This window comes from Bactrocera dorsalis, chromosome 3, assembly GCF_023373825.1.
Source record: "Bactrocera dorsalis isolate Fly_Bdor chromosome 3, ASM2337382v1, whole genome shotgun sequence".
NCBI lineage: Eukaryota > Metazoa > Arthropoda > Insecta > Diptera > Tephritidae > Bactrocera > Bactrocera dorsalis.
In genome coordinates, this window is record NC_064305.1 from 75,764,062 (window position 1) to 75,789,100 (window position 25,039).

The 25,039-nt window shown below is 34.6% G+C and overlaps 1 protein-coding gene across 3 annotated transcripts in view; it reads left to right on the forward strand.

Moving 5' to 3' along the window:
• The window catches only part of LOC105229117 (G-protein coupled receptor dmsr-1), a 283,338-nt gene that overhangs the window by 81,667 nt on the left and 176,632 nt on the right, over positions 1-25,039 (forward strand). The window lies entirely within an intron of this gene.

The window sequence follows — 25,039 nt, forward strand, 5'->3', positions numbered from 1 at the left end:
TGGTGCAAGCTCTTTCTTCGTGATTCGTTTAAGATCCAATACTCTTCTTCCATACGCCTTCTTAAATATCTTGCTGCCATACTTTTGTCCCATTTTTTAAATCTTTTTCAACCAATAGTGAACGTTTTCTCACCTCCTGAAAGGAAGCTTTGATGGCAGTTGATCGCGTGCTGTTGAAAAGGCCGCTTGCAGCTGCTGGATTTTAAGTGAATTTTAGTAGAGTTGAGTTTCAAAATGTAATAAAATTAAGTTGAAGTAAGAAAAATTTAATTGATTAGATTTAAATGTAATTAGAAGATTCTTCTATATATCTTTCTAGAGTCCTATAACTATATAGGGTTCTACATACGAGTATAACTGCCCTTATAAACATTAGCGAAATGTTATGGATCTTAGTTCGATTTAATGTAATCTTATTCCGTAAAAATCTGTTCAATTAAGCATTATTCGAAATAGCGCTAGATTGTTCGTAAATATTTAATTAATTGCAGTTCAATTAAACGAAATTCCATAGAATAGGGTCTAAAGGCAAAATTTAAATTTAGTAAGTTGAATTAAGTGAAACTATTATAAAGTTTAATGAAGTAAATTTGTGATGTTTCTAATTAAATTAATAATTGAAGTCATTTTAATTTAGAAAAAGTATATCGAACTAGAAACGCTAATAGTGGTTCAATTAAATGAAGTTTAATTAAATAGAGAAATTTTGACTTTAGCAATGTGGGATTAATTAAGTTAATTAAGCTCAATTAAGTAAATTGAGTTAATTGAGTTAATTAAGTTCGATTAACCAAAATTTCAATTTAGAAATATAGTATTAATTGAAAGTAAATTGAGTCAATTTATGTTCAATTTAACGAAATTTAATTAAGTGGCTGTTACGTAAGTTAATAATTGAGCAAAGTTCAATTGCATTAATGTAAGTTCAATTAGGCTATTAACTATTTGAGTTGAGTTCAATTAAGAAATAATTCATGGAATTATTATTGATTCAATGCTTCTAAACAAATCTAGTTTAATTAAGTTAAATTTAAACAATTCGATTAACCAAAAATATATCAAATTATTAGCAATGTAGTATTATTTAAACATCTCCAAATGAAATTAAATTGAGCTGAGTTCAATTAAGCGAAAGTTAGTTAACTGTTTTTAACTAAGTTAAGAACTGAGTCATATTCAATTGAATTTATTTAAGCTAAATTAAGCTATTCGTCGTTAGGGTTGAGTTTAATTAAGAAAAATTTCATGGGAATTACTTAACCCTTTCAGCCCCAAAGGACTTTTTAAACGATGTCAAACATATATAGAAGTTGCTTATAAGCAACTTCGGGCTGAAAGGGTTAATTTAAATTTAAGTTAATTAAATTTAATTAATAAATTAAATGACACTCATTCCAATTAACCAAATTGAACGACACATGAATGAAATACGATTGCCGTAAATTTAATTAAGTAAAATTCAATGCATCAGACCCCACTGTAGTAAACAAACAAGAAACGACTTATTGATTACTAAGCTGAACTTATAAATGACTTATCGTACGTTTTTTCTGTAATCAATGCGCATAATGCAACAAGAATGATGAAACAGATTTATGCTAATAATTCACGTATGCAGCGCATCATGTTCTGCAGCACGATGAATTTGTCAGAAACACAATCAGCGCACAGCAGCCTTAACGACTGGCGATGTCTAGCGGTTATGGGGGATAGGAGCGCAGTTCGTGTGCCGGCAAGACATTGAATTTTGATCAAAGTCACAGCAAGTTGCATGACTTGTACAAAGCGGCAGGCACACGGAGCTAAATGGCGCAGACGGCAATTCGCCAACTCGTTGAGGAGACTTGAGCGCGTGTGTATAAGCCATGTGGATTAGGAGGCCTATTGTTGGCTGGATTACAAGGTGAGTGGGGATCAGGGTGCGCACTCAACTCATTGCCTATGCATGAAAGTTAAATTTTATTATTTGTTTATCAAACATCATATTAAAGCTAAATGGCGGCATTGAGTTTTTGGCCGACACGAGAACTTTAATTGTTTATGCTCGCCAAACTAGAGCGAGATCAAAGTGTGTTGCAAATGAACGTTGTGAATAGTTGAACTTATAATATGGCGACAATGCGAATGACAAGAACTTTGCTTATGAATATTGGAATAAAAGGATTGGCGGCATGCAATTACTGGCGAAGAAAATGCTATAAGGAAGACACATGGGGTCGAGAGGCATACACCGCGAACGCAGCTATTTTTTTTTTGTTGTGAGGAGCGGTTTAAAGCAGTCAAGGTATGAAGGGGTGTGTTCATAATCGATATTTTTATTATATTTTATGGAGAAGTTTCTTTAGATAGAAAGAGTATATGTACTTTAGAGAATTACACAATTTTTGTTAATAAAATACTTGATAGAAAACACAAAATAAGAAATGTAGGGTATGAATATTAGAAAACATGCTGCAAAAGAGACTCATTTCACATTTGCAGATATTTGGGTGTCTAGAAGTTTAGATTTGAAACCATTGGACTACAGTTTATGGTCAGAGTTAAAGAACATGGTCTGTAGAGACGTTTCGAGAGGCTTAGTATTTTGGTTCGACAATAAAAATATAGTTGGTTCTTGTAACAGAACTTATGGCAGGACTAAGTTGTCAATTGTAAGCTGGTATAATAAGATCCTTCACATGTTAAGATTGCTTGTGTTAAGCAATATTTTCCAGGTTAAACTTGAAATCGTGCTTAGGGAAATACGTTTTTGGCACACTAACTCTAAAGTGAGAATAGTGGGATTCAACTGCCGGCCTCCCCCAAAAAAATTGTTTTTTGAGAAAAAATACAATACAAACAGAATGGCTTAAATAATCGAAATTATTATAAAAAATTTTATACATCTCGATCATCATTTTACAAATATATGTAGAAGATCGTGTGAAAATTTCAAGCCGATCAATCCAGCCGTTTCGGAGGAAAGTTTCTCACAGTTAGCTTTCGAGAAAAATTAGTTAAAATATTCTTACAAATATGCATATCTTCAAATTTTTAGAGAATATTCCCCAATGATGAAGTGTGGGTTCAAACACTTGGCACGTGACCATACCATCTTAGCAATCTGAAACCAAAAAAAGTTTAATCTACGACAATGTCGCTATGTCCGGTTCTACAAAAAAAAGTAGAAAAATGAATCAAAGGATAATCTATGCTTGTCGAATTTTTTTTTTCGAAACCTCAATACGTAGTCAACTAAATTTTTTTCCATTAAGACCATGCTGTTTAAGCTGCTAGATCCTTATGTACTATCTACTGCTGTTAAGTCTCATAATAAAGAGTTAAAAAGACTTTAAAATGTGACTGAAGCCATCAATTAAATTCTTTGTTATATTAAATTGGTCAAAAGACAGTCCTTTTGTTTTAATTGCAGAAAAATAATATTTGAAATTTCTTTTTCACCCACACGCATTCATCTCATGGCTTTTATGCCAGAAATCTGTCATTTTTATCTCTTTGTGGTGGCATGAATTTCATGTATCCCCAAAGGAATACAACGGGTACCACGTTGTGTTATATAAAAGTATGAGCTCTATGACATACCATCCAAATGTGATTACAGTTTCCATGCAACATCAAAAGGTGGTTTTGTTTTTTTTTGCAAATGGTAGTCATCTGCAGTCAATCAAATATTTATGCCCATTCAAAAAAGCAATAAAAAGTTGCAAAAGGCAGCTGAAATTTCATTTAAAATATTTATATTTAACTTTGTTAAATTTATATGGCTCCGCATAGGCCCTCCTAGAATGGACCTCAACTCGATACAAGCGGCAGTGGTCGGCATGATAAACTTACTACGCTTGAGACAAACCAACAAGGCGCATGTGAATATTTATGACCGTTATGTATACATGGTTGTGTGCGCGTATGTGTGTGTGTGTTCTCGAAGTAATCATGAAAACCAAGTAATCCATTTTTATGTCGAGTGAAAAAGACATTCCACAATGAAAATGAAATGAACACGCATTTATTTTCAACCACATACACACACACACACACACATACACGAAGTTATGCAAATTGGAAAACAGATATTATATTCTAGCATTTAGCTGTGCCAAAGCTTCGAAATAAATGAAGAAATAAAGTAAAATTGTTAGCAGAACAAACCAAAATTGAAAAGCCAATTGCGGTGTCACATCTAAACTAAATTGAAAATTTCACCTTGCGGTACTTTTGTAACTAAGCAAAGCGTACAAGCATACAAAGGGTGTTTTTTTAGAGGATAAGCTTTTATTTCAATTGAAATGAATGGAATTTCTTTGTTCGCACTGAATGGAAGGCAGTTTGCTTAGATTAGGTTATGAGGTCGATCCCAGTAGCGATCTCACTCAGACAGCTTAGAACGACCATAAGTCCGTCCGTCAAGATTTGTTGCCTTAATGTATATTGCACAATGCCAAGTAAGAATCTCTTCAATTTCGGCAAGATATATTTAGCTAAGCGCAAGTACTTTAGTAAATCCCCTTTGCTCTTCTCTAGACCAAAAGGATCTTGAAGTCGCGGAGGAACTGCGCACGTGTGGTTTATAAGACCAGTGCTAGAATGAAAAAGGGAATCCAACTGCCACTCATTCTGATTTGAGCAGGACAGGGATACCTCTTCTGGCAATATCATCGGCTTTTAAGTTGCCAACAATTCTGCTAAGACCAGACTCCAAACGAATCGGACTATGAAGTACCTCAAAGATATCTTTGTGAGGACAGACGCTCCTTGACTGGCTTTGAGCCTGAAGTTAGCGAGCTCGGAGCTAGTATTGCCAAAATGTCTGAGTTTTGTCTGAGTTAATTCTCACCTCCTTGAAAGACAACCCCTCGTAGCAGCATGTACGTTTACCACCACCTTAATAGCGGTTTAAATCTAGGATTGGAGTAGAGCTCCTTCCAGAAAACTCCCCCTCCTCGCTTCGACCCTTCCATGGAAAAGCACACCACATAGTCAAATATCCTCGTGGGTATGTGAGTAGAGAACAAGTCGCCATGGTTATTTGTGTTGATCAAATTCCAACCGAAGCTGCTTGCGGTGACGTATCTAAAATCAGTCGGAGGAAAAAACTAGTTTCATTAACAGATAATAATGTAGATAGTCTAGGGCCTTACAAGAGCCAGAAATGGGTCTCATCGATGAACAAAATTTGACTCATAAACGTCAGATCTTCTTGCAACTTTTCAAGAGTTCATAGAGCGCAGTGATGTCGCTTAGGAAGTTCGAGTGGCCAAATCGTCCCATACGTCAGTCCTAGTTGTTGCGAGCGGCGCCGAATCGACTCTGCACGGTCTTCGTGTACACTCTCGGCTACGGCTGCTATATTTTCTTCACTGCGTGCTTGACGTGCTCTATTCGGCAGAATATTATCCCATAATGAATCCTAGGTCTCAAGATGGGTAATGGTGTTGCGAATAGTACGCTCAGTAGGCCAATTATGTTAACCATAGGTTTAGCGTAGCAAGCGAAATACAGTCTTTATAGGACGTGAATTTTCGTGACAAAGTTAAATAATTTGTAACCGTTGTTCAGGCGTAAATCTTTCCATGTTGAAATGCTAACAAATACTGAATAACAACATGAACATAACAACTTGATACGATTCACCCGTGATCTGTCAAAAAAAGGCTATTGAAAAAACAACCTTTACCTGAATCACCCGTTACTTCTTACGCTTTTATTTTCAATAACTGTTAATTTTAATAAAAACTAATTGGACTTCTCGAGCACTTTTCTTGGATAACAGTGCTTTAGATTAAGTGAGTGTAGAAAAGTAACACAAAATACGAACGAAAAAATGCATACATAAAAAATATGCCGTTATATGCAAATACAAAACCAACGAAAACAATTTTTGCACATTCAGCTATTTTACCGGGGTATGTACATACATACATAATTGAACTAAAATTTAATTAAGTTTTTCATCTGTATTTCCGAGAAATTTTCCATTTCATTTGGTTTTTCAATACATTTATATATATGTATATATCTATTTTATACCCTGAACAGAATATACTAAGTTTGCCCAGAACCTTTTAACAACCAGAACACAGCAGAAGAGTGTGGCAGAGGTAAGGTAATCTCATCCCATGGATGAAGGAATTAAGTAGTGCAGTACTATTGGCTCTTCTCCCAAAGGAACAGCACTACCAAAAGGGTAAACTTCATCAAGAAGCTCTAGCGGGTTCACGCACCAAATCCTTCATACCTATTGACAGTTTTCTGGGCATTTTTCCTATCAGTTGATTGGAATTTATCGATATGGTGGGGCTTTAGTGAGTTGTTGTGAAGATATCGTAACGAAATTTGGCGTAGATTACTGCAAAAGGCAATGACACAATCTCGGTAAAAAATGTTCGAACCAGACAACTACAGCATAGTCAAACAAGTCATAGCATGTCATACAAACAGACTAATTAAAATCAAGAAAAACTAAGAGCCTTCAATACCCTTTTGAACAGCACCTGTGATGGGTATTATTCCCCGGTGCAACCGAAGTTACTGTTTTGCTTGTATTTTTATACTCTCGCAACAAAGTTGCTAAGTAGAGTATTTTAGTTTTGTTCACATAACGGTTGTTTGTAAGTTCTAAAACTAAAAGAGTCAGATATAGGGTTATATATACCAAAGTGATCAGGGTGACGAGTAGAGTTGAAATCCGGATGTCTGTCTGTCCGTCCGTCCGTCTGTCCGTCCGTCCGTGCAAGCTGTAACTTGAGTAAAAATTGAGATATCATGATGAAACTTGGTACACGTATTTCTTGGCTCCATAAGAAGGCCACGCCCACAAAATGGCGAAACCCGAAAACCTATAAAGTGTCATAACTAAGCCATAAATAAAGATATTAAAGTGAAATTTGGCACAAAGGATCGCATTAGGGAGGGGCATATTTGGACGTAATTTTTTTGGAAAAGTGGGCGTGGCCCCGCCCCCTACTAAGTTTTTTGTACATATCTCGGAAACTACTATAGCTATGTCAACCAAACTCTATAGAGTCCTTTCCTTCAGCTATTTCCATATACAGAAAATGGAAGAAATCGGATAATAACCACGCCCACCTCCCATACAAAGGTTATGTTGAAAATCACTAAAAGTGCGTTAACCGACTAACATAAAACGTCAGAAACACTAAATTTTACGGAAGAAATGGCATAAGGAAACTGCACCCAGGTGTTTTTTAAAAACTGAAAATGGGCGTGGCGTTGCCCACTTATGGACCAAAAACCATATCTCAGGAACTACTAAACCGATTTCAATGAAAATCGGTATATGATATTTTCTTAACACCCTGATGACATGTACGAAATATGGGTGAAATCGGTTTACAACCACGCCTTCTTCCAACATAACGCTATTTTGAATTCCATCTGATGCCTTCTCTGTATAATATATACGAGTACATTAGGAACCAATGATGATAGCGGAATAAAACTTTACACAAATACGGTATTTGAGCTGAGGTATCCCTTGTGGAAAAATTGTCGTGATCGGATTATAACTTTTCAAAGTCCCCGATATCGAACACGAAGAACTTAGTGCCTAACCTAACTTAACCTCATTTTTCACCGAAAATATCGGTAAATCTCTCAGAATTTAATTCTAATTAATTTTATAGCAAAATAAAAAAATATGTAAATGACGGATAATGAAATCTCGATTATCACTTTATCATGCGAGAGTATAAAATGTTCGGTGACACCCGAACTTAGCCCTTCCTTACTTGTTTAAAATTATTTTCTATTTTTTCAATTCACCACGTTCTTGCTCGCGACTTCCAAGAAGGTCGAATTACGAATGGTATTTGAATAATTACCCAGGCTGCGCGTAAAAAGGCCGCCTGCGGATAGTAAAAAATAGCAAAAAAATAGCAGTGCCTGTAATTACCGTTATTATCAATACATACCCATTAATAATGGTTGCAGAAATCATATTGTGTGTTTGCAAAGTAATTTGCGTGTTTGCCAATGCAAATTAATATACCCTTTTAAGAGCTACACCCTTGCGATGTATTCAATTTCAAGTGGGGATTTTATTTATTTATTTATTTATTTACTTTACACTTTTTTCACACATAACCTTCCGCAACGGTGGGAAGACACAGCTGTGCGCAGCGCCAACACAGCAAATTTATGACGTAAGAAGGAAAATTTTGTGTGTTCCTTATTTATTTTTTGGAGGCAAAAAGTTTTTATATTACAAACTTTGAAGGGAAAAACTGAAAGGAACGCCTGGTGAGGCGCTGCAAATATGATATATGAAATGAACGCTGAGTATTCGCGAAAATATTCAGGTTTTAAAGTGTTACAAATATCAGTAATTAAATTATTTGGGAGTTCATTTGGAGTAAAGGGACTCTCGACCAGGCCAATAGCATTATTATATCCACTTAGATGCTTTAACAGCTTTAATTAGCACAACTTTTTGCTTAAAAAATATAAACCCAGTTAGTCACAAACTAATTTCAATACTACATAACTCCGCTATAGAAAGAGTTTATCAACAATCGTTACTCATACGCCATGACAACCCACAGCAAAAGTTAATGAATTTACTGCTCGCAAACCCTGCATATATTTTTTCAACATCAGTTGCCTACGCAAACCTTTGACAAACGTTGATGAAGTTCATTTTTACACTTCGCAAGCGCTTCAAGCGTCACATAGTACAATTAAATATCTACTGAAAATAGCTCACGCCGACCTACACGTTGATGCTTTAAGCCAAAAACAAGCAACAACAACACTTTTTTCCAACAACATTCTAACTCATTTGGCTATTTTTGCTTCTACTGCCAACAAAACGAACACACGCGCAAATATATACAGATTTGTACGTATATAAAGCATTACTTAACTTTTAATCATTCATACGCCATGTCGTACATGTTACACTTTGAGCATCTTACGACATGCTAATTCCTCTTCACACAAGCAGCCAAGCAACATTCAAGAAATTGACATTCATTGCTCGATTATTCACACGTTCTGCTATTGTGTCGCTGTCAATCAACTTTAATCGCTCGTCCATCATTTTTGTAAGCAAAACGGCGGCGGCAGCTGTACAAGCAAACAAATTATAATTTCTCATACAATTTCGCATACGTGTGCGCTTAGCCCTGTGTATGTATGGTATTTGCTTTATGTGCTTAATGGAAATGCATTATTTGTATGTTGCTCAGCTACGTACCTAGCGTTGCCTGCTGCTCGTCGCCACAATTCTGCATGCAGAGAATATAATATTTATGTTGTATGTTTAGGTGGCTGCCTTTGCGCTTAAGTAAGGCTGAATTTCTAATTTACTTAATTCCGGCTTAATGAAAATTAGTCGCGACAGGCATACTTATGAACCATTTCCATTTGCGCATATGTTGTTGTGCCATCGCAAATGTTAGTTTGCGGCATGGCTTTATACTGCAGCGATGTTTAATAATATTTTATAATAAATTCTTGTTTGAAGTAATTAAAATTAAATTTGTGGGGAGCATTAAAGCAGTAGCTTGAAGTATTATAAACTTGTTTCAAGTTACTTTTATTTAAAATATATATATATAAAGGGTGATTTTTTAAGAGCTTGATAATTTGCAAAATCTCATCGGTTCTTTATTTGAAACGTTAGATTGGTTCATGACATTTACTTTTTGAAGATAATTTCATTTAAATGTTGACCGCGGCTGCGTCTTAGGTGGTCCATTCGGAAAGTCCAATTTTGGGCAACTTTTTCGAGCATTTCGGCCGGAATAGCCCGCATTTCTTCGGAAATGTTGTCTTCCAAAGCTGGAATAGTTGCTGGCTTATTTCTGTAGACTTTAGACTTGACGTAGCCCCACAAAAAATAGTCTAAAGGCGTTAAATCGCATGATCTTGGTGGCCAACTTACGGGTCCATTTCTTGAGATGAATTGTTGTCCGAAGTTTTCCCTCAAAATGGCCATAGAATCGCGAGCTGTGTGGCATGTAGCGCCATCTTGTTGAAACCACATGTCAACCAAGTTCAGTTCTTCCATTTTTGGCAACAAAAAGTTTGTTAGCATCGAACGATAGCGATCGCCATTCACCGTAACGTTGCGTCCAACAGCATCTTTGAAAAAATACGGTCCAATGATTCCACCAGCGTACAAACCACACCAAACAGTGCATTTTTCGGGATGCATGGGCAGTTCTTGAACGGCTTCTGGTTGCTCTTCACCCCAAATGCGGCAATTTTGCTTATTTACGTAGCCATTCAACCAGAAATGAGCCTCATCGCTGAACAAAATTTGTCGATAAACACATTTCGAACCGAACACTGATTTTGGTAATAAAATTCAATGATTTGCAAGCGTTGCTCGTTAGTAAGTCTATTCATGATGAAATGTCAAAGCATACTGAGCATCTTTCTCTTTGACACCATGTCTGAAATCCCACGTGATCTGTCAAATACTAATGCATGAAAATCCTAACCTCAAAAAAATCACCCTTTATTTGGACAAATAAATTGTGAAAAGTGAGGAGGTTAAAGTTAATGAATAATAATTATGTGGTCCTAAAATAGAAAATTTTAATTTTTTACATCCATATAGCATATATATCGCTCATTTGCTGCAAGACCGGCATAAGTCAAAAAAATCGATTCTCCAGAAAACGCGTTTAAAGTTTTCAACTGACTACAACTTTACACGGTGACTCCAACCTTACACCTCTTCTCAAGCGGAGCATATAAGAGGTATTCATATGAATTTTTCACTCAACATGAAGTACGATATAATGAACAATTCTTCAGCATTAACTCCAAAATCACGTTTTTTGATTTATGCCGGTCTTGCAGCAAATGAGCGATATGTATTTGACATATACATATATACGGAAACTTCAGCTTTTATGGTCAATGTTTATTATCATTTGACAGAATATTTTTTGGCATTTATTTTTTGAAGATTAAATCTTTTGCGGCCATCCATTGAGTCCACTTTTTGATGACTCATTCGAGCATTCGACCGGTAACTATCGAATGACACGCGTCATGTTTTGCTCCAAGGCCTGAATCAAAAATTGTACGCGTAGATTTTAGGCTTTTCATATCCCCACAGGAAAACGGCGTCCAACGGCGTGATAACTTCTTTCTACCGCTGGCAGTTCTAGGGTGCCTTTTTTGCGAGCACTGTCAGGTGTGCGATTTCCTGCGATTCCGCTATAGCCTGGCACCTATACCAGCCTTCTCCCCAACTTTCGACCCATCCGTAAAAGAGCTCATTGCTTCTCTCCTTCAACGGCTTTTTCCCACCCACAAGTCCCTCGTCGGTATTTGAGCAAAAACGGAGCCGCCAGAGTTCAGATTGGCGACGGTATCCAAGTGTTCAGTTACGTGTTCTTTTAAGAACCCAGAGTTACCACCTGCTGAAAGTATTGAAATTGGTTATATAATATATCCAAATATGCGCAACGTATTTAAAACTGTGCGAAAAGTATTCACGATGTCTTCAAAAGAGACATGTTTTGGAACAGAGTTGCCACCCAACTAAAAAAAAAAAACAAAGTAGAAGTAAAAATATTGCAAATATATGTTATGCAAGCTTTACGCAAATTATTAAAGAAATTTTCAATTTAAAATTTTTTTTTTTTTGAAAGAAAAAAAATTGCGAGTTAAGTTAGCCTTCGGGAAGGTTGCTTATCTTTGATTTCCACATATTATTCACCAAATTTTTTTTGGAAAAGAGTTGCCACCATAAAAAAATTATTGCGAATCAAAAAATATTTCGAAAATTCTTTTTGTTTTTTTATTTGCAATATACTTTTCACCATAGTTGCCACCTACCCATATAAGAAATTATATGTTAAACCTAAGACTTTCATTTTTGCAAAAGAGTTGCCACATTAAAAAATTAGTGCAAATTAAGGGAATGTTTTTTTTTCATTTCCAACCTAATTTTCAACAGAGTTTTCGATATAACAAATTGCATATTAAAACTAAGCTGTTTAGGAAAGGCTTTATGAAAATACGCATTTATTCTCGCCGTACTTCACTCTCTCCTCCACTAGTCCTAAAAGGTACGCACTAGCCAAAATCAAATCAAATGTATGCACATACACATCTGGGTAGTCCATTACTATTCCTTCGTCCTTTTTTCAATTTTCCTCACTTAACCTTCCACAACGGAGAGCGTCAAAATCCATGATTAATGGCATAACTAACGATTTTTGATTTCGTCTAATGAAAGGCGGCTTAATGTATTTCAAGCATGAGAAAAATACATTTGGAATGAGAGAAATCGCCCTCAGAGAAAGGTGGGAGCTCAGAGCAGCTGCTAGTATTCACCTTCACATACATATGCATTACTGTTCTACCATTATTGACATTTCTGAATATACTGTATGTATATAGATTTATAAACATACATAGGCATATATGTACATATATGTATATATAAGTGTATGTTGGTATACAAAAACATGTCATTTATGATTTCCGTCTGCCAGTCACATACATACATATACACTTGTCTGTCAATATGAAGCAAAGCAAGTCAAACATTTCCGTTAGTCACATATGTACTCACACCCACTCACGCCCAATGCTTACCCACCAATGAAAATATTTACAGTTGGCAGCGTAAAATAACCGTATGAAATTCTACACCAAGGGAAATTTCGATTATGCCATATTTTCAGGCGTATGAATTTCATAGCCATTTGAGGTAAGTTAATTTAGAATGCCTGCCATTATTAATTCAAGTTACACAATTTGCATTTAGGCGTGTTCACACTTCACCGTCATGCGCTTAGATACACCAGTGCGCATATTTACTGAAATATCTACATATGTGTGTTTAATATAAGCTCAGAATATAAAATTCAAACACAAATGTTTACAAATGTATGTGTGTGTACATTTAAGTAGGTGTGATTAATTGAAACGCCAACGGTTTTGGATATGAAATTCAGGCGCTTTTTGTGGACACTGATAATGGAATGCCGATAATTGAATATTCCATTAGACGCCGCCAACTCACACATATGTATATGATATATGATAGGTCTAAGGTAAAGGTGTCCGCATTACATGCCGAATTTACGCTTAGACCCACAAATATATGTAGTATATATATTCCATACATACAAAAGGTCTATTTTGGAATGAAAAGGGTCATATATTTCACAATACTTAACCGCAGTTGTGAAATTTCATACAGTTTTTGTGGCAAGCTGTTAAACGGAAATGACAAAAGAGGTTGATTTAATAGGTTTTGAGGTAGCAGAATGGTAAGAGCGCTGCTAATCTTCTTCTTCTTTCGTTTTTCCTTTTCACGCTTTGGCGCCAAGTATAGCCAAGTCCTTCTCCACCTGGTCTTTTCAACGGACCGGAGATCTTCCTCTTCCTTTGCTTTCCTCCGCGGATACTGCGTAGAATAATTTCAGAGCTCTTAATTCGCTGAACTATGTCGTATGTCTCTTTCGAATGCGATATTCGTCTTTGTCAATACACAAAGTACCATAAATCTTCCGCTAAGACTTTCTCACGAAAACTCGTAACGTCGACTCATCACATATTGTCATAGTCCTTTCCTCTGCACTATATAAAGGGTGGGCCATCTAACGTTTTAAATTTGAATTATCTATATTTCGACATTTAAAACTTCAAATACCATTCGGAAAGTGACAGATATTCATTAAAAAGTCCAAAATGATTACGAAACTATTCACTATTCCACAGTTCGCAAATTGGGCAGAAGATCGTTTGAACGAGGATGATCAATTTGACCGAGAAATCAACTTTTCGGACGAGGCCCATTTCCACCTCGATGGTTACGTTAACAAGCAGATATAGAAGGAGGAGGATGACCAGTGACTTATAGGGTTTGGTCTTCGTTCGTCTTAATTGGGTACTCAGTCCACGCAGCACTTGTTGACAAGTGTTATTCTGCGTTGGACCTGCGTTGGTATTCGAAGTTATTACTGTCAACAGTGACGTGAGTCTTAAAACCTTCTATCGCCCCAATTTTGGTATTATAGAACTTTCGAGAAGCAGTAATGTCGCCCAGCTTGTTAAGCTTCTCGTACTCACACATTTCAGCGTCTCTCAATTTTCTCTGCAAACACGTCACGCTTCCCACTTCAACTTTTCACTCTACTGCGACACGGCACTCCTCATTGTACCAGTTATGCTTTTGCCTTCTCCGAAAACTTATGGTTTCTTTTGCAGCTGTACGTAAAAAGTGTGAAATACCGTCCCACAGTTCTCTTATACCGAGTTGCTGATGAGTATTCTCAGAGAGCAGATTTGTAAGTCGAGCAGAAAATCGTTCGCTGACGTGCGTTTTTTGCTGCACAGAGGCGTGTGCGTATATTCGCACGTCTTAAACACTGGAGAAGTATCTTCTGTCTATCACAATGTGATCGATCTGGTTAGTGACTTTTCGATTTGGAGACAGCGATTTGGTAGCTTAATGAATTTTCCTATGCTGGAATGTAGATAACCATATTTCGGGCCCCGGCGAAGTCGATTAGCCTGAACCCATTTGAGGATATTTCATCGTGGAGTCTGAATCTACTGATACTGATACTTACAAAGATACCTTCTTTGCCCACCCTGACGTTAAAGTCGCCAAGCACGACAATGAAATCGTGGCGCTCCAAGCGCTCAAAGAAGGCATCTCGTCCCATCGTCCTTTTCTTCCGTCGGGGAATGGGCGAAAATCAGCGATATGTTAAAGAAATTCGCTTTGATGCAGTGGTCGTCATGAAAAGGGAGGGTGATCTGTCATCCGAGGATGTTTTCCTCCTTTCATTGGGGTGTTTTATGAGTGGCGGGTCCTAAACCTAGCACTCAACCCTAGGAAGGGATATTTCGCCTTTTCTCTTTAGCTCGCTTTCAAACAAATGTTTTTTGGTTAGCCAGAGGATTCTTAGTCTAAGACCGGAGGTCATGAGCTGCTTGGGCCATATGTAAAAGAATCGATTCTGGGCACTCCAGAATGGCGCGAAGAAAAATTTTTAGTATGGGATATGGTCATTTCCAGACATAAGACAAGTCTATAAAGAAAATTTCCCAAAATTTACAGTCAAATCGGTTCAGCAGAACTTAAGAAAGGATGAGAATCATTAAGTAAAAGACTGTTTCGAGAAAAACACGTTGAAGGTTTTAGCATCGTATGGAACCAGTTGGTATGCCGGGTCAGCAAAATACCAATATCTCCGGAAATAATTTGAATTTAAAAAGTCTGTAGACATATTCTTGAGGAGTTAAACTTTGAAAATAGAAATAAATTTTTTTAATTATACGAGGGCTGTTATATATATTTCTGGCCTAATAATGAAAATAGGAATATTTATCGAACTTTTTCGACACCGATTGAGACACCTCCAAAACATGGTATTTGAATGCTTCAACAGCATCTTCTGGCGAGGAAAATCGTTGACCACGCATTATTTTCTTGGTGTGTGGGAATAAAAAGAAGTCATTGGGTGCCAAGTCACGGCTGTACGGCGGATGACCCATCAATTCGACGTTTTGGCCGGTCAAAAAGGCGCTGGTTTGAGCCGTTGTGTGAGAGCTCGCATTGTCATGATGCGTCTTGATTCGACTTCTCTTGTTCGTTTTTCGCATTTCCCCGAAGACTTCAGGCAAACAAATGGTGGTGTAGAATTCAGAATTGACCTTCCTACGTTGCTCAAGCGGAACAGTCGCCACATGACCAGTTTTGACGAAGAAACAGGCGACCATTTGCTTCGAAGTGCTTCTTCCACGAACAACTTTCGTTGGATTTGGCTCGTCTTGGAAGACCCACACGGTCGATTGCTGTTTTGTTTCGGGCTCATACGCATAGATCCATGATTCGTCACCTGTGACGATGTTATAAACGTCTTTTGAAGCACCGCGATCGTATTTTTTCAGCATTTCTTTACACCAATCCACACGAGCCTTTTTTTGAGCGATTGTCAAATTGTGCGGGATCCAACGAGAACAAACCTTTTTTACGGCCAGATGATCATGCAATATCGAATGTATGCTGGTGGGAGAAATGCATAGGCATGTCTCTATCTGAAGGTATGTTACATGCCGCTCTTGCATTATCAGTTCACGTACGGCATCGATGTTTTCTGGCACAACGGCTGTTTTTGGACGACCTTCACGGAATTCGTCTTTGAGCGAGCGTCGGCCACGATTGAATTCGTTGTACCAGTTTTTCACAGTGCTATAGGATGGTGCTTCATAGCCATACAAAGATTTTAGTTCATCGATGCACTCTTGTCGTGATAATCCACGTCGAAAGTTGTGAAAAATGATCGCACGAAAATGTTCACGAGTTAATTCCATTTTTTGGCCGAGATGAATTTTTTAATTCCCTGTAAATAAAACAATTCACGATTAAATGACAAAACGTTCTGAGTGATGTTATGCTAAAAAATGTCAAACTTTCCAATGGAAATGTCAGATTGCACCTGGCAACTTAGTGTTGCCTAGGCCAAAAATATATATAGCAGCCTACGTATTATAAATATCCCCATAATAGCAATGATTGATTTCCGAGCTGATATTATTTATGTAAATTTATTTCAATAAATTTCAATTTGATTACTTTCAAAATAATTAATATAGTCCAAGCTATCCCCTCTCCCACTTGTGTTTATTAATAAAGCAATCAACTGAAAGCCTCATCGACCACAAGACGCAATTAGTTTGGAATTCTGACTACCTTTATGTATTTAATACGCAGTTTATTAATAAACTAAATTTATATTAATATCAACATCGTCAGATTCACAATGTTCACAAACAGTCCAAGGTACTTGAAGCTAAAAACACTTAAATTAAATATTGAGCCTACGCAAGTGCAAATAAACCTGTAAATTAAGCAATCTAATTAAAAGCGCATTAGTCATTTACAATTACTTACATGTCCGAAAACGTCTGGGGGCCATTTAAGTCCGAGTAAACACAAAATGTCACGAACCCTTTTAATTGGCGCAGGACAAGTGAATTTAAGCTAAAGCACACATACATGTGTGCGTGTGCCTCTATGTGTGGGTGTAAATTGAAGAAGTTGTGCGCTTAAAATGGCCGCCTGTTGCTAAGTCTTAAGTCTCTGCACGTTCATTCGGCCACTTGTCGCACGTCCTCACATCAAATAACATTTACAACGTGCGAGTATTTACAGTTACATCATTTTTGGCAAGCGTCAGCGCCATTATTCATTTAAGTGTCTTCTGCTTGCAGGCGATTTTTTTCAGTAAGGAAGAGGATACAATTTTATTTTGTTTTCGCCCTCTTTCAACTTCCATCTCTCATCTTCCTTTTTTTATTATTTGTACACTTATCTTTCTCTTCTCTTTGCCATTTGTCGTTTTTTCGTTTACTATTTGCATGCACATCGCACGCATACACAAGCAATTATGTTTATACTGAAGTCTGGCAGCGCAGCGAGTTTTCGAGAGTTAATAGTAAACTTCGAAGTGCGCTTCCGTTTGTATTTGCAAGTTGAAAGTTGCAAATTGATCGAATTTATGGAAAAAGTTGATTACAATTTCTATGTGAGTTTCCATGCAATTGCTTGCCTCAAATAGTAGTTTATGCAGATATTTGACTATTTGCTTTTTTTTGTTTTCATTGTTTCTGTGTTTTGTACGTGTGCCAGCATTCATCTCGGCATGACAATGTAATCATCCCAGTTTTTGTAAGTTACGTTATTATTCTCTTGCAACATGTTGCACTATAGTAAACAAGTTTTTTCACAAGCGAGATAGTTGTAGGTTTATATAGGGTTATTCAAGTGGAGGTACTAGAGCCTTTTTTGACAGATCACGCGTGAATCCCGCCATGATAACCGACTATTTGGTGCCGGAAATTTAAGCTCGTGATCTCGGCGATATTTGTTTCCAACAAGACGGCACCATTTCATACATACATATATCAATTTTCTTCAATTAGACTTCGTAAGTTTTTTTTTTAAATGTGGCAACCTACCCGACATTTTTTTCCAATATAACCTTCGTTTTTGAACATTTTCGGCTTGTAGTGTCATTGCACTAAGGTCTGAAATTCAAATTTTTTGGCGTAAATCCAAAAATAATTTTTTCTTTTTTTAAAAAAATAGGTACGCAGTATTAATTGAGACATTTCAGTGGTCTAAAATATACAAAAAATTATTTGAATATGGCAACTCTGTTCTAAATATGAGCTGTAAAACATAATGCTTCTGAAGCAACAACAAACTTGTAAACTGTTCAGTAAAATGTTGTAAGAAAACAGCTGTTCGATAATAGTTAAAAAGAAAAAAAAGGAATAAATTTATAATGTAAGAATATAAGAAAGGTATCTATTTTTTAACTTAATGGAAAAAAATGTGGTTTATTGTGTTATATCTGTATAGTGTGGAGTTTTGTTTGATAGCTTTTTTAACCGAAAATTTCGTATTAACCTGTGTTCTGTGGAGTGAAAGTTGTGTGTATTGTCCCGTATTGTTCCAGATTTTTATGTTCGGTGGAAGTTTGGGGTATGTTCTTTAAAATCATGTATGTAACATTGACCCGTTTTTGCCCCATTTAAGTATATTTGTAATTTTCAGCAACCTTTAAATTCCATTACGAAGAAATGCTTGGAGTTTGGATAGAGGGCGATCGCAAAACTAATGTTGTTTTGGATTGGGTTTTTAAAAAAAAATTAATACTAATGAGTTAAGTTTAAAGAAAAAAGATGAAATAAGAAAAAAATACAAAATTTATTAGCATATGTTAGCCAAAAATTATCAAATTATCCAAATTAGCAAATAGTAGTGGAACATCAAATGACGGCAATACTGCCAGGAAAGCATTTAATAATTTGGAACACTTTTCTTTAATTACAAATATTGATATAGAAATTTTGAATAACTTTAGAGTTATATTAATTGCTATTTCCTGCGAGTATCCTATAGATAGCACAAAGTTTGAAGACTTTTGCAAAAGAAGTGCCTTCTTTTACATGGAAAAATATTTATGGTTTCCAATGTCAGCAACTGTTCATTAAATATTTGTTCACGGCTCACAGATTACACAAAATTGCGTAATGCATGTTGGTTGTTTTGGTGAAAATGCGTCAGAAGCTCGAAATAAATTATACAAGAGAGATCGCAACGCACATGCAAGAAAAAATACAAGAAAAAATAATATGACTGATGTTTTCAATAGAGCAATGGATTCTTCAGACCCCCTTCTTTCAAGCTTGTTTTTATCCGCTAGAGAAAAATATCGGAAAAGAGAGAAGCTACCAGAAGAAGTAATACAATTGCCTACACCTTCAAGTGAGCTTCAAATTTTCAACCACTTGCCAGGGGGATCTGAATACGACTCGGATAATTCTGATTCCGATATATCGGAAGCAGACGTTGTGGAGAACGCTTTAGTTTTAGATACGGAAGACTGTGGTCGAATGATTTGCTTGGTACATATAACTTTTTATATTATATTCAAGTAAATTTAATAATTCTGTAACTTCTCTCTCATTTCAGATGTACATTCAATGTTTTTATAAAAATAATTGTTTCCGCAAAAACATATGTATGTATAAATATTTGGATAATAAAATTATTTGACCACTTTTGCCTATCATATGCAAGTTTTTCATTTTATGAACCCAGATTTCAAATATTTTTGGTATCGTCGATGCGTATTACAAGAATAACATATTTACCAATTTTCGTGAAAATATCGCAATTTTTGGAGCTGAAATTCAAAAATTTTTACTATAGGTCCAAGGGAGGTACCCCTTTAGAATGACCGATTTCATCCATTCTTGGAATTTTTCTTAACTAAGTCATATATAACCTGTATGCGAAATTTCAATGGCCTAGTACCACTCCTTCTAATTTATGCCAAAAAATTTGAATTTCAGACCACAGTGCATTGAGTTTAAAAAATTGGTTTTATTAAAAATTTTCGAACAGTTGGTAACCATAATTGTCGAAAAATATTTTGAAAAAGTGGCATCTCAATCAAAAATATAAGATTATTTAAGGTTACCCAGTTCATGGTATACATATACATATATAATTATACCATATTATAAATTTAATTTTGTTAAAAACTTCAAACAGGTGGCAACTCTGTTGGAAATATATTTGACTTTTTATTCTATTTGACTTGATATTGCAATGAAATATTTTATTAATATTTATAAATTTAAAAAAACTAGACTTTATAACATTTTTTGCATAAATATGGCAACCTTTTATAAAAATTATTTAAAATATAAACTTTATTATTTAACTTTTTAGCTTATACGATTATTTTTTTGCTTATGAAATATATAGGTTTTATTGAAAATGTCTTGGTAATCTTGATTATGCAACTACATTTTGTTAAAATGTGGCAATCTTTCCAAGAAAGTTTATTTTTTTTAAACTGATTTTTAGAAGATATAACTGAAACCATTTTAGAATATAAGCCAGCACTGGCTTATAGTGCTGTATTAGTTAAATTTTCGAAAAAGGTGGCAACACTGTTCGACATATTTGTGACTTTTTAAATCTGTTGCTATTTATCAATATCTATTATTATGTTTTATTTAAATATATCGATTTAATTTATTTATACTTTGTAAAATTTTTGGTAAAAATATGGCAACCTCTCATGAAAATATTTTCATATTTAAATGTATATAACATTTCCACATTTTTGTATTATTTTATTATTTATTTTATTGTAAAAATTGGTTTTATTGAAAGTTTTCGAACAGGTGGTAACCTTAATTATGGAACCACATTTTGTTAAAAGCTGTCAATCCTTTCAAAGAATTTAATTGTTTTAAACTTCTTTTGCCATAGTGTTAGTTTAAATTTTAAAATCGTTTCAGCTCAATCTTCTAAAAAGCTGGCAACTCTGTTGGAAATATTTTTGACTTTTTGAATCTGTTGCTATCTATCTATGTATGTTGTAATACTTCATTAAAATTTCCCGATTTTATTTAAATAATAAAAATTAATGTTTTTGTAAAAATATGGCAACCTCTCTTGTAAATATTTTCATATTTAAATTTATATAAGATTTCCACCTTTTCGTATTATTTTATTCTAAAAATTGATTTTATTGTACCTTTTCGAACAGGTGGTAACCTTAATTTTAGAAGTATATTGTGAACAAGTGGCAACTCTTCAAACATTTTTTTATTTTTTCACAATTTTTTGAGGTCATAATGCTGGCTTATATTATAAATTCAGTTAATCAAAATTTTGAAACAGGTGGCAACTTGCTAAGTTCATTTCATTTGGAAAAAGGATCTTATAACGAAATTTCAAACAAAGGCACAATTTCTAAAAGATTAGTATTGAGGGCATTGAAGCTTTCAATATACTTACATATGTATGTATGTACATATGTGTATACTGGTAAAGGGTGCCTCAAGACACGTACATATTACGAAAACCATAACGCCAATAATGAGTGGCTTTAAAGCATTACTATTGCTTTGCTTCTAGTTCTATGAGTTGCAATAAATGATATTTCTAACAGCAGAAAATCGATAAGGGGGCATCATTCAGTTGAGAACTCAATGCGTTCAGAAGCCTGCATTTATGGCGCATGAATTCATTCGCCCATCACAAAACATTAAAAAATCATTTCGCTTTCCGCTTCATTTCCTATTACAAGTCAACTTTCCGTTTTGCATGCAGCGATAATATGAAAGGTTGCCACGCAATTCGTAGCACATGCTGCAAGAAATACCCTTGAGGCATTTATACAATACACTCATACATACATATTTGTGTATTTTTATGTAGATATAAAACATATGCCCTTAGAGTGAGATATGCATTTACCTGTAAACATTACGCCTGAGAGCACACCATCCATAATATTTAAAAAATACGTAACAAAGCGCCACGGGCAAATTAAAGCGTGTACCTGCGACCGCGGCAGAAACTTTCTAGACAATTTGCGACTTCGCGGCCCAATTCAACTTTACTTTCACACGAGGGAATGAGGGTATGTCAATATTTCTTTTTCGTTATAAGTTTTCCGAAAACATAAACACGTACTTTTCATGCCGAATCGAGCAGCAAATTGTGTATAAATAATAATGGCAAAAAAATTGAAATTAAATTAAAAGGAGCGGGCGAACAAGGAGCCAGAAAATTTGTGAAAAAAACTAAATATTACACTTTAAAATATTTGACTTGTTTACTCACATTTTTCGACACATAGAAATTGTGAGAATTTATAGGAAACTGCTGCTAACATTCGCTTAGTAAGCAACCAGTAAAGTACGACACGGCGTATACTCAACTTTATAGATTTCATTAAACAAAACCACTCATTGTGTGTTCAATAGACAGCAGTTGCGATGCATTGATGGCAAATCACAAACAGCTGGCATAATCTGCTTTGCCTCGATTACAATATGCAAATTTGTACTTGTTGTTTAGTTGTAATTGTAGTTGTAGTTGTGTCGTAACTAAGTTAACACTGCCTTGTTGTTGGCATTAGCGCTGACATTGTCATTAACAGCATTTGACACTGTAGCAATCGCCAACTAGTATGTGTTAGATACAAATTAGTGAATATCGTCACCTAAAATGCAAAACAACATATCATTAAAACAATCGAAATTGAGTTAGTTTTTGCTTACGATTCACTACGTCATATTATATATGTATAGTATATGTAAGATAAGATTTTCAGTTTCCGCTGTGAGATATAACCAATATATGTATAACCATTTTATAGCCAATATGCAACCTTTTTATAACTTTTTATAACCAAAACTCAAATTTTGTTTCAATAAGTATTCAGTAAGTGTTCAAGAGTGGTTTCTATTATATCCTTTTTCCTTCGCCTGTAAACTTATAAAAAGTGATGTTACGTTATTATGCATTTTAGATAACAATATATAGTAAGAGAGAGTATCCGTGTTAAGTGAAAAGTGTGAGTGTGTAAATATAAAGTGCGCTTTTGAAAACATTGAAATTTCATTTCATACAACACAAAGAACAGTTAACAAAATTTCCAAATTTTCTGTTTTATCAGTTTTCAAAGTTTTAGATTTTCAATGTTTAAATAGAATTTCGGAAAAGGATGGTCGTCAGTCCAAGTTAAAATAGAATCAGCAACTGTCTCACATAATTAAATAAATATTTTTCCTTTTTTTTGCTGATTAGACCAAGTTTCTGCATTAAACTTCCAGATACTTTAACCTAAAATATGTTAGTCAGAGCCAAGTGATATTATTTATAATTATATGTTAATTTCATTATTGAATAATTTTACAAAATCGATTATAATACAAGTATGTTATATTTGATAATTTCGCATTATTTGATAACATATTATAATCGACTATCGATATCAATAATCTTAAAAATATCGATGACATATTTACCGACATATTGATAGTATATTTATCGACAATATCGATTAAATATTTATCGATAACATATTTATCGATTAAATATTTATCGATAACATATTTATCGATTAAATATTTATCGATAACATATTTATCGATAATCAGTTATAATATGTTATCGAATCGATAATTTAAGAAATATCGATATCTATATATCGAGAATTTCACATTATTTATGCCGAAGTTGCACGCAATGAATATTCTGTTTGTGACAGTAAAAAAACGTAACTTTCCTTGTTTTAAACGTAACAGATTACAATAAAAGAACAATAGAAAGTGAAGACTGTTGATACTTTTCAGAAGAACTTGATATTTGATTCATTCATGGAAAAAGGCATTACTAATATGTAAATTAATAGACTTAAATGGTTATATCTCCTTGCAAGTCAGAAAAAACACTTATTCTAGGCATTATTTTTTTAAGAATAATTTGAACCGCGAAAGCGATGTTTACGTTAATAAAGGAGAAAGAGAATATTATTTTATAAAAAAATAAGAGAAAATTGGAGCATTTACAAAATTTTATACAAAATCTTCGATTTGTTTCTAAAAAGGTTGAATCCCTTTCACGTAGCCGATCTTCTGGAGGACATTCGAAAAAATTTTCTGTCAGTGAGGTAGATTTCCTGCTTGAAATTATCTTATATCCATAAACCAAAAACAAATACATTTACACCCAATTCTTTTTTACACTGTAGATACGTTCCTCAGAAATCCGTGTAAAAAAAAAACGTGTAAAAAAAGAGACGTTTCCTATAGAAAAAAGGGGGATACGTTCCATGTAATCTGAAAACCGTGTAAGATTAAATAAAGAACTAAATTTACTTCGAAAAACCGTGTAAAAAAGTTGAAAATTATAAAATTCCAGATATGCATACAAATTGTATGTTCATATGGCATTTTATTGAACATTAAAACTTAAAATACACAACTCATACAGGTGAAAAATTGGTAGATTAAGCAAAAAACAAAAGAAATCTCTTAATCCAGTACTAAGAACTGAAAAGTTAGAATATAAATAAGAAAAAAATATTTGCATTGCTACATAATTATTCGTCGTAGGAAAGAGTTATGGAATAAGTGTGGTAAAAACAAAAATAATTTCAAGGACAATGATTTTGAAACGGTAGTAGATTAAAAATTTTTTACAAAAAAAATTATTTTCTCAACCGTGTAACTTCAAATCCGTGTAAAAAAAAAACCGTGTAAAAAAAGAGTTGGGTGTACATATCGCTCATTTACTTCAATAGTGTCATAACTCAAAAAACGCATTTTTCAGGAGAGCAATTTTTAGTTTTTAGCTTTCTTTTGTGGGTTAAATAAAAGTTAAGATCGCAGATTTTCTATGCAAACTAGTGATATGTCATGTGTAGTATACATTATAGAAGAAATTCGACCGAAATTAATGATTTCCCAATTTTTTCTTGAACAAAAACTTTTCTGCTTTGAATTATGTCATTGTTTCTGAAAAAACATAGAAATTTCTCGGTTATAAACTAAATGTGTCATTATTGTTGAGAAATAAAATACAAACCCCCATATTCATAATCAATAAAAATGGTTTATAAAGTTTTTTAAAATGACATTTCCAGCTGAATTTCCATTTATAGGAGCTTTATATTTATTTTTTATGAATAATGGGCGAAATTTATACATTTAG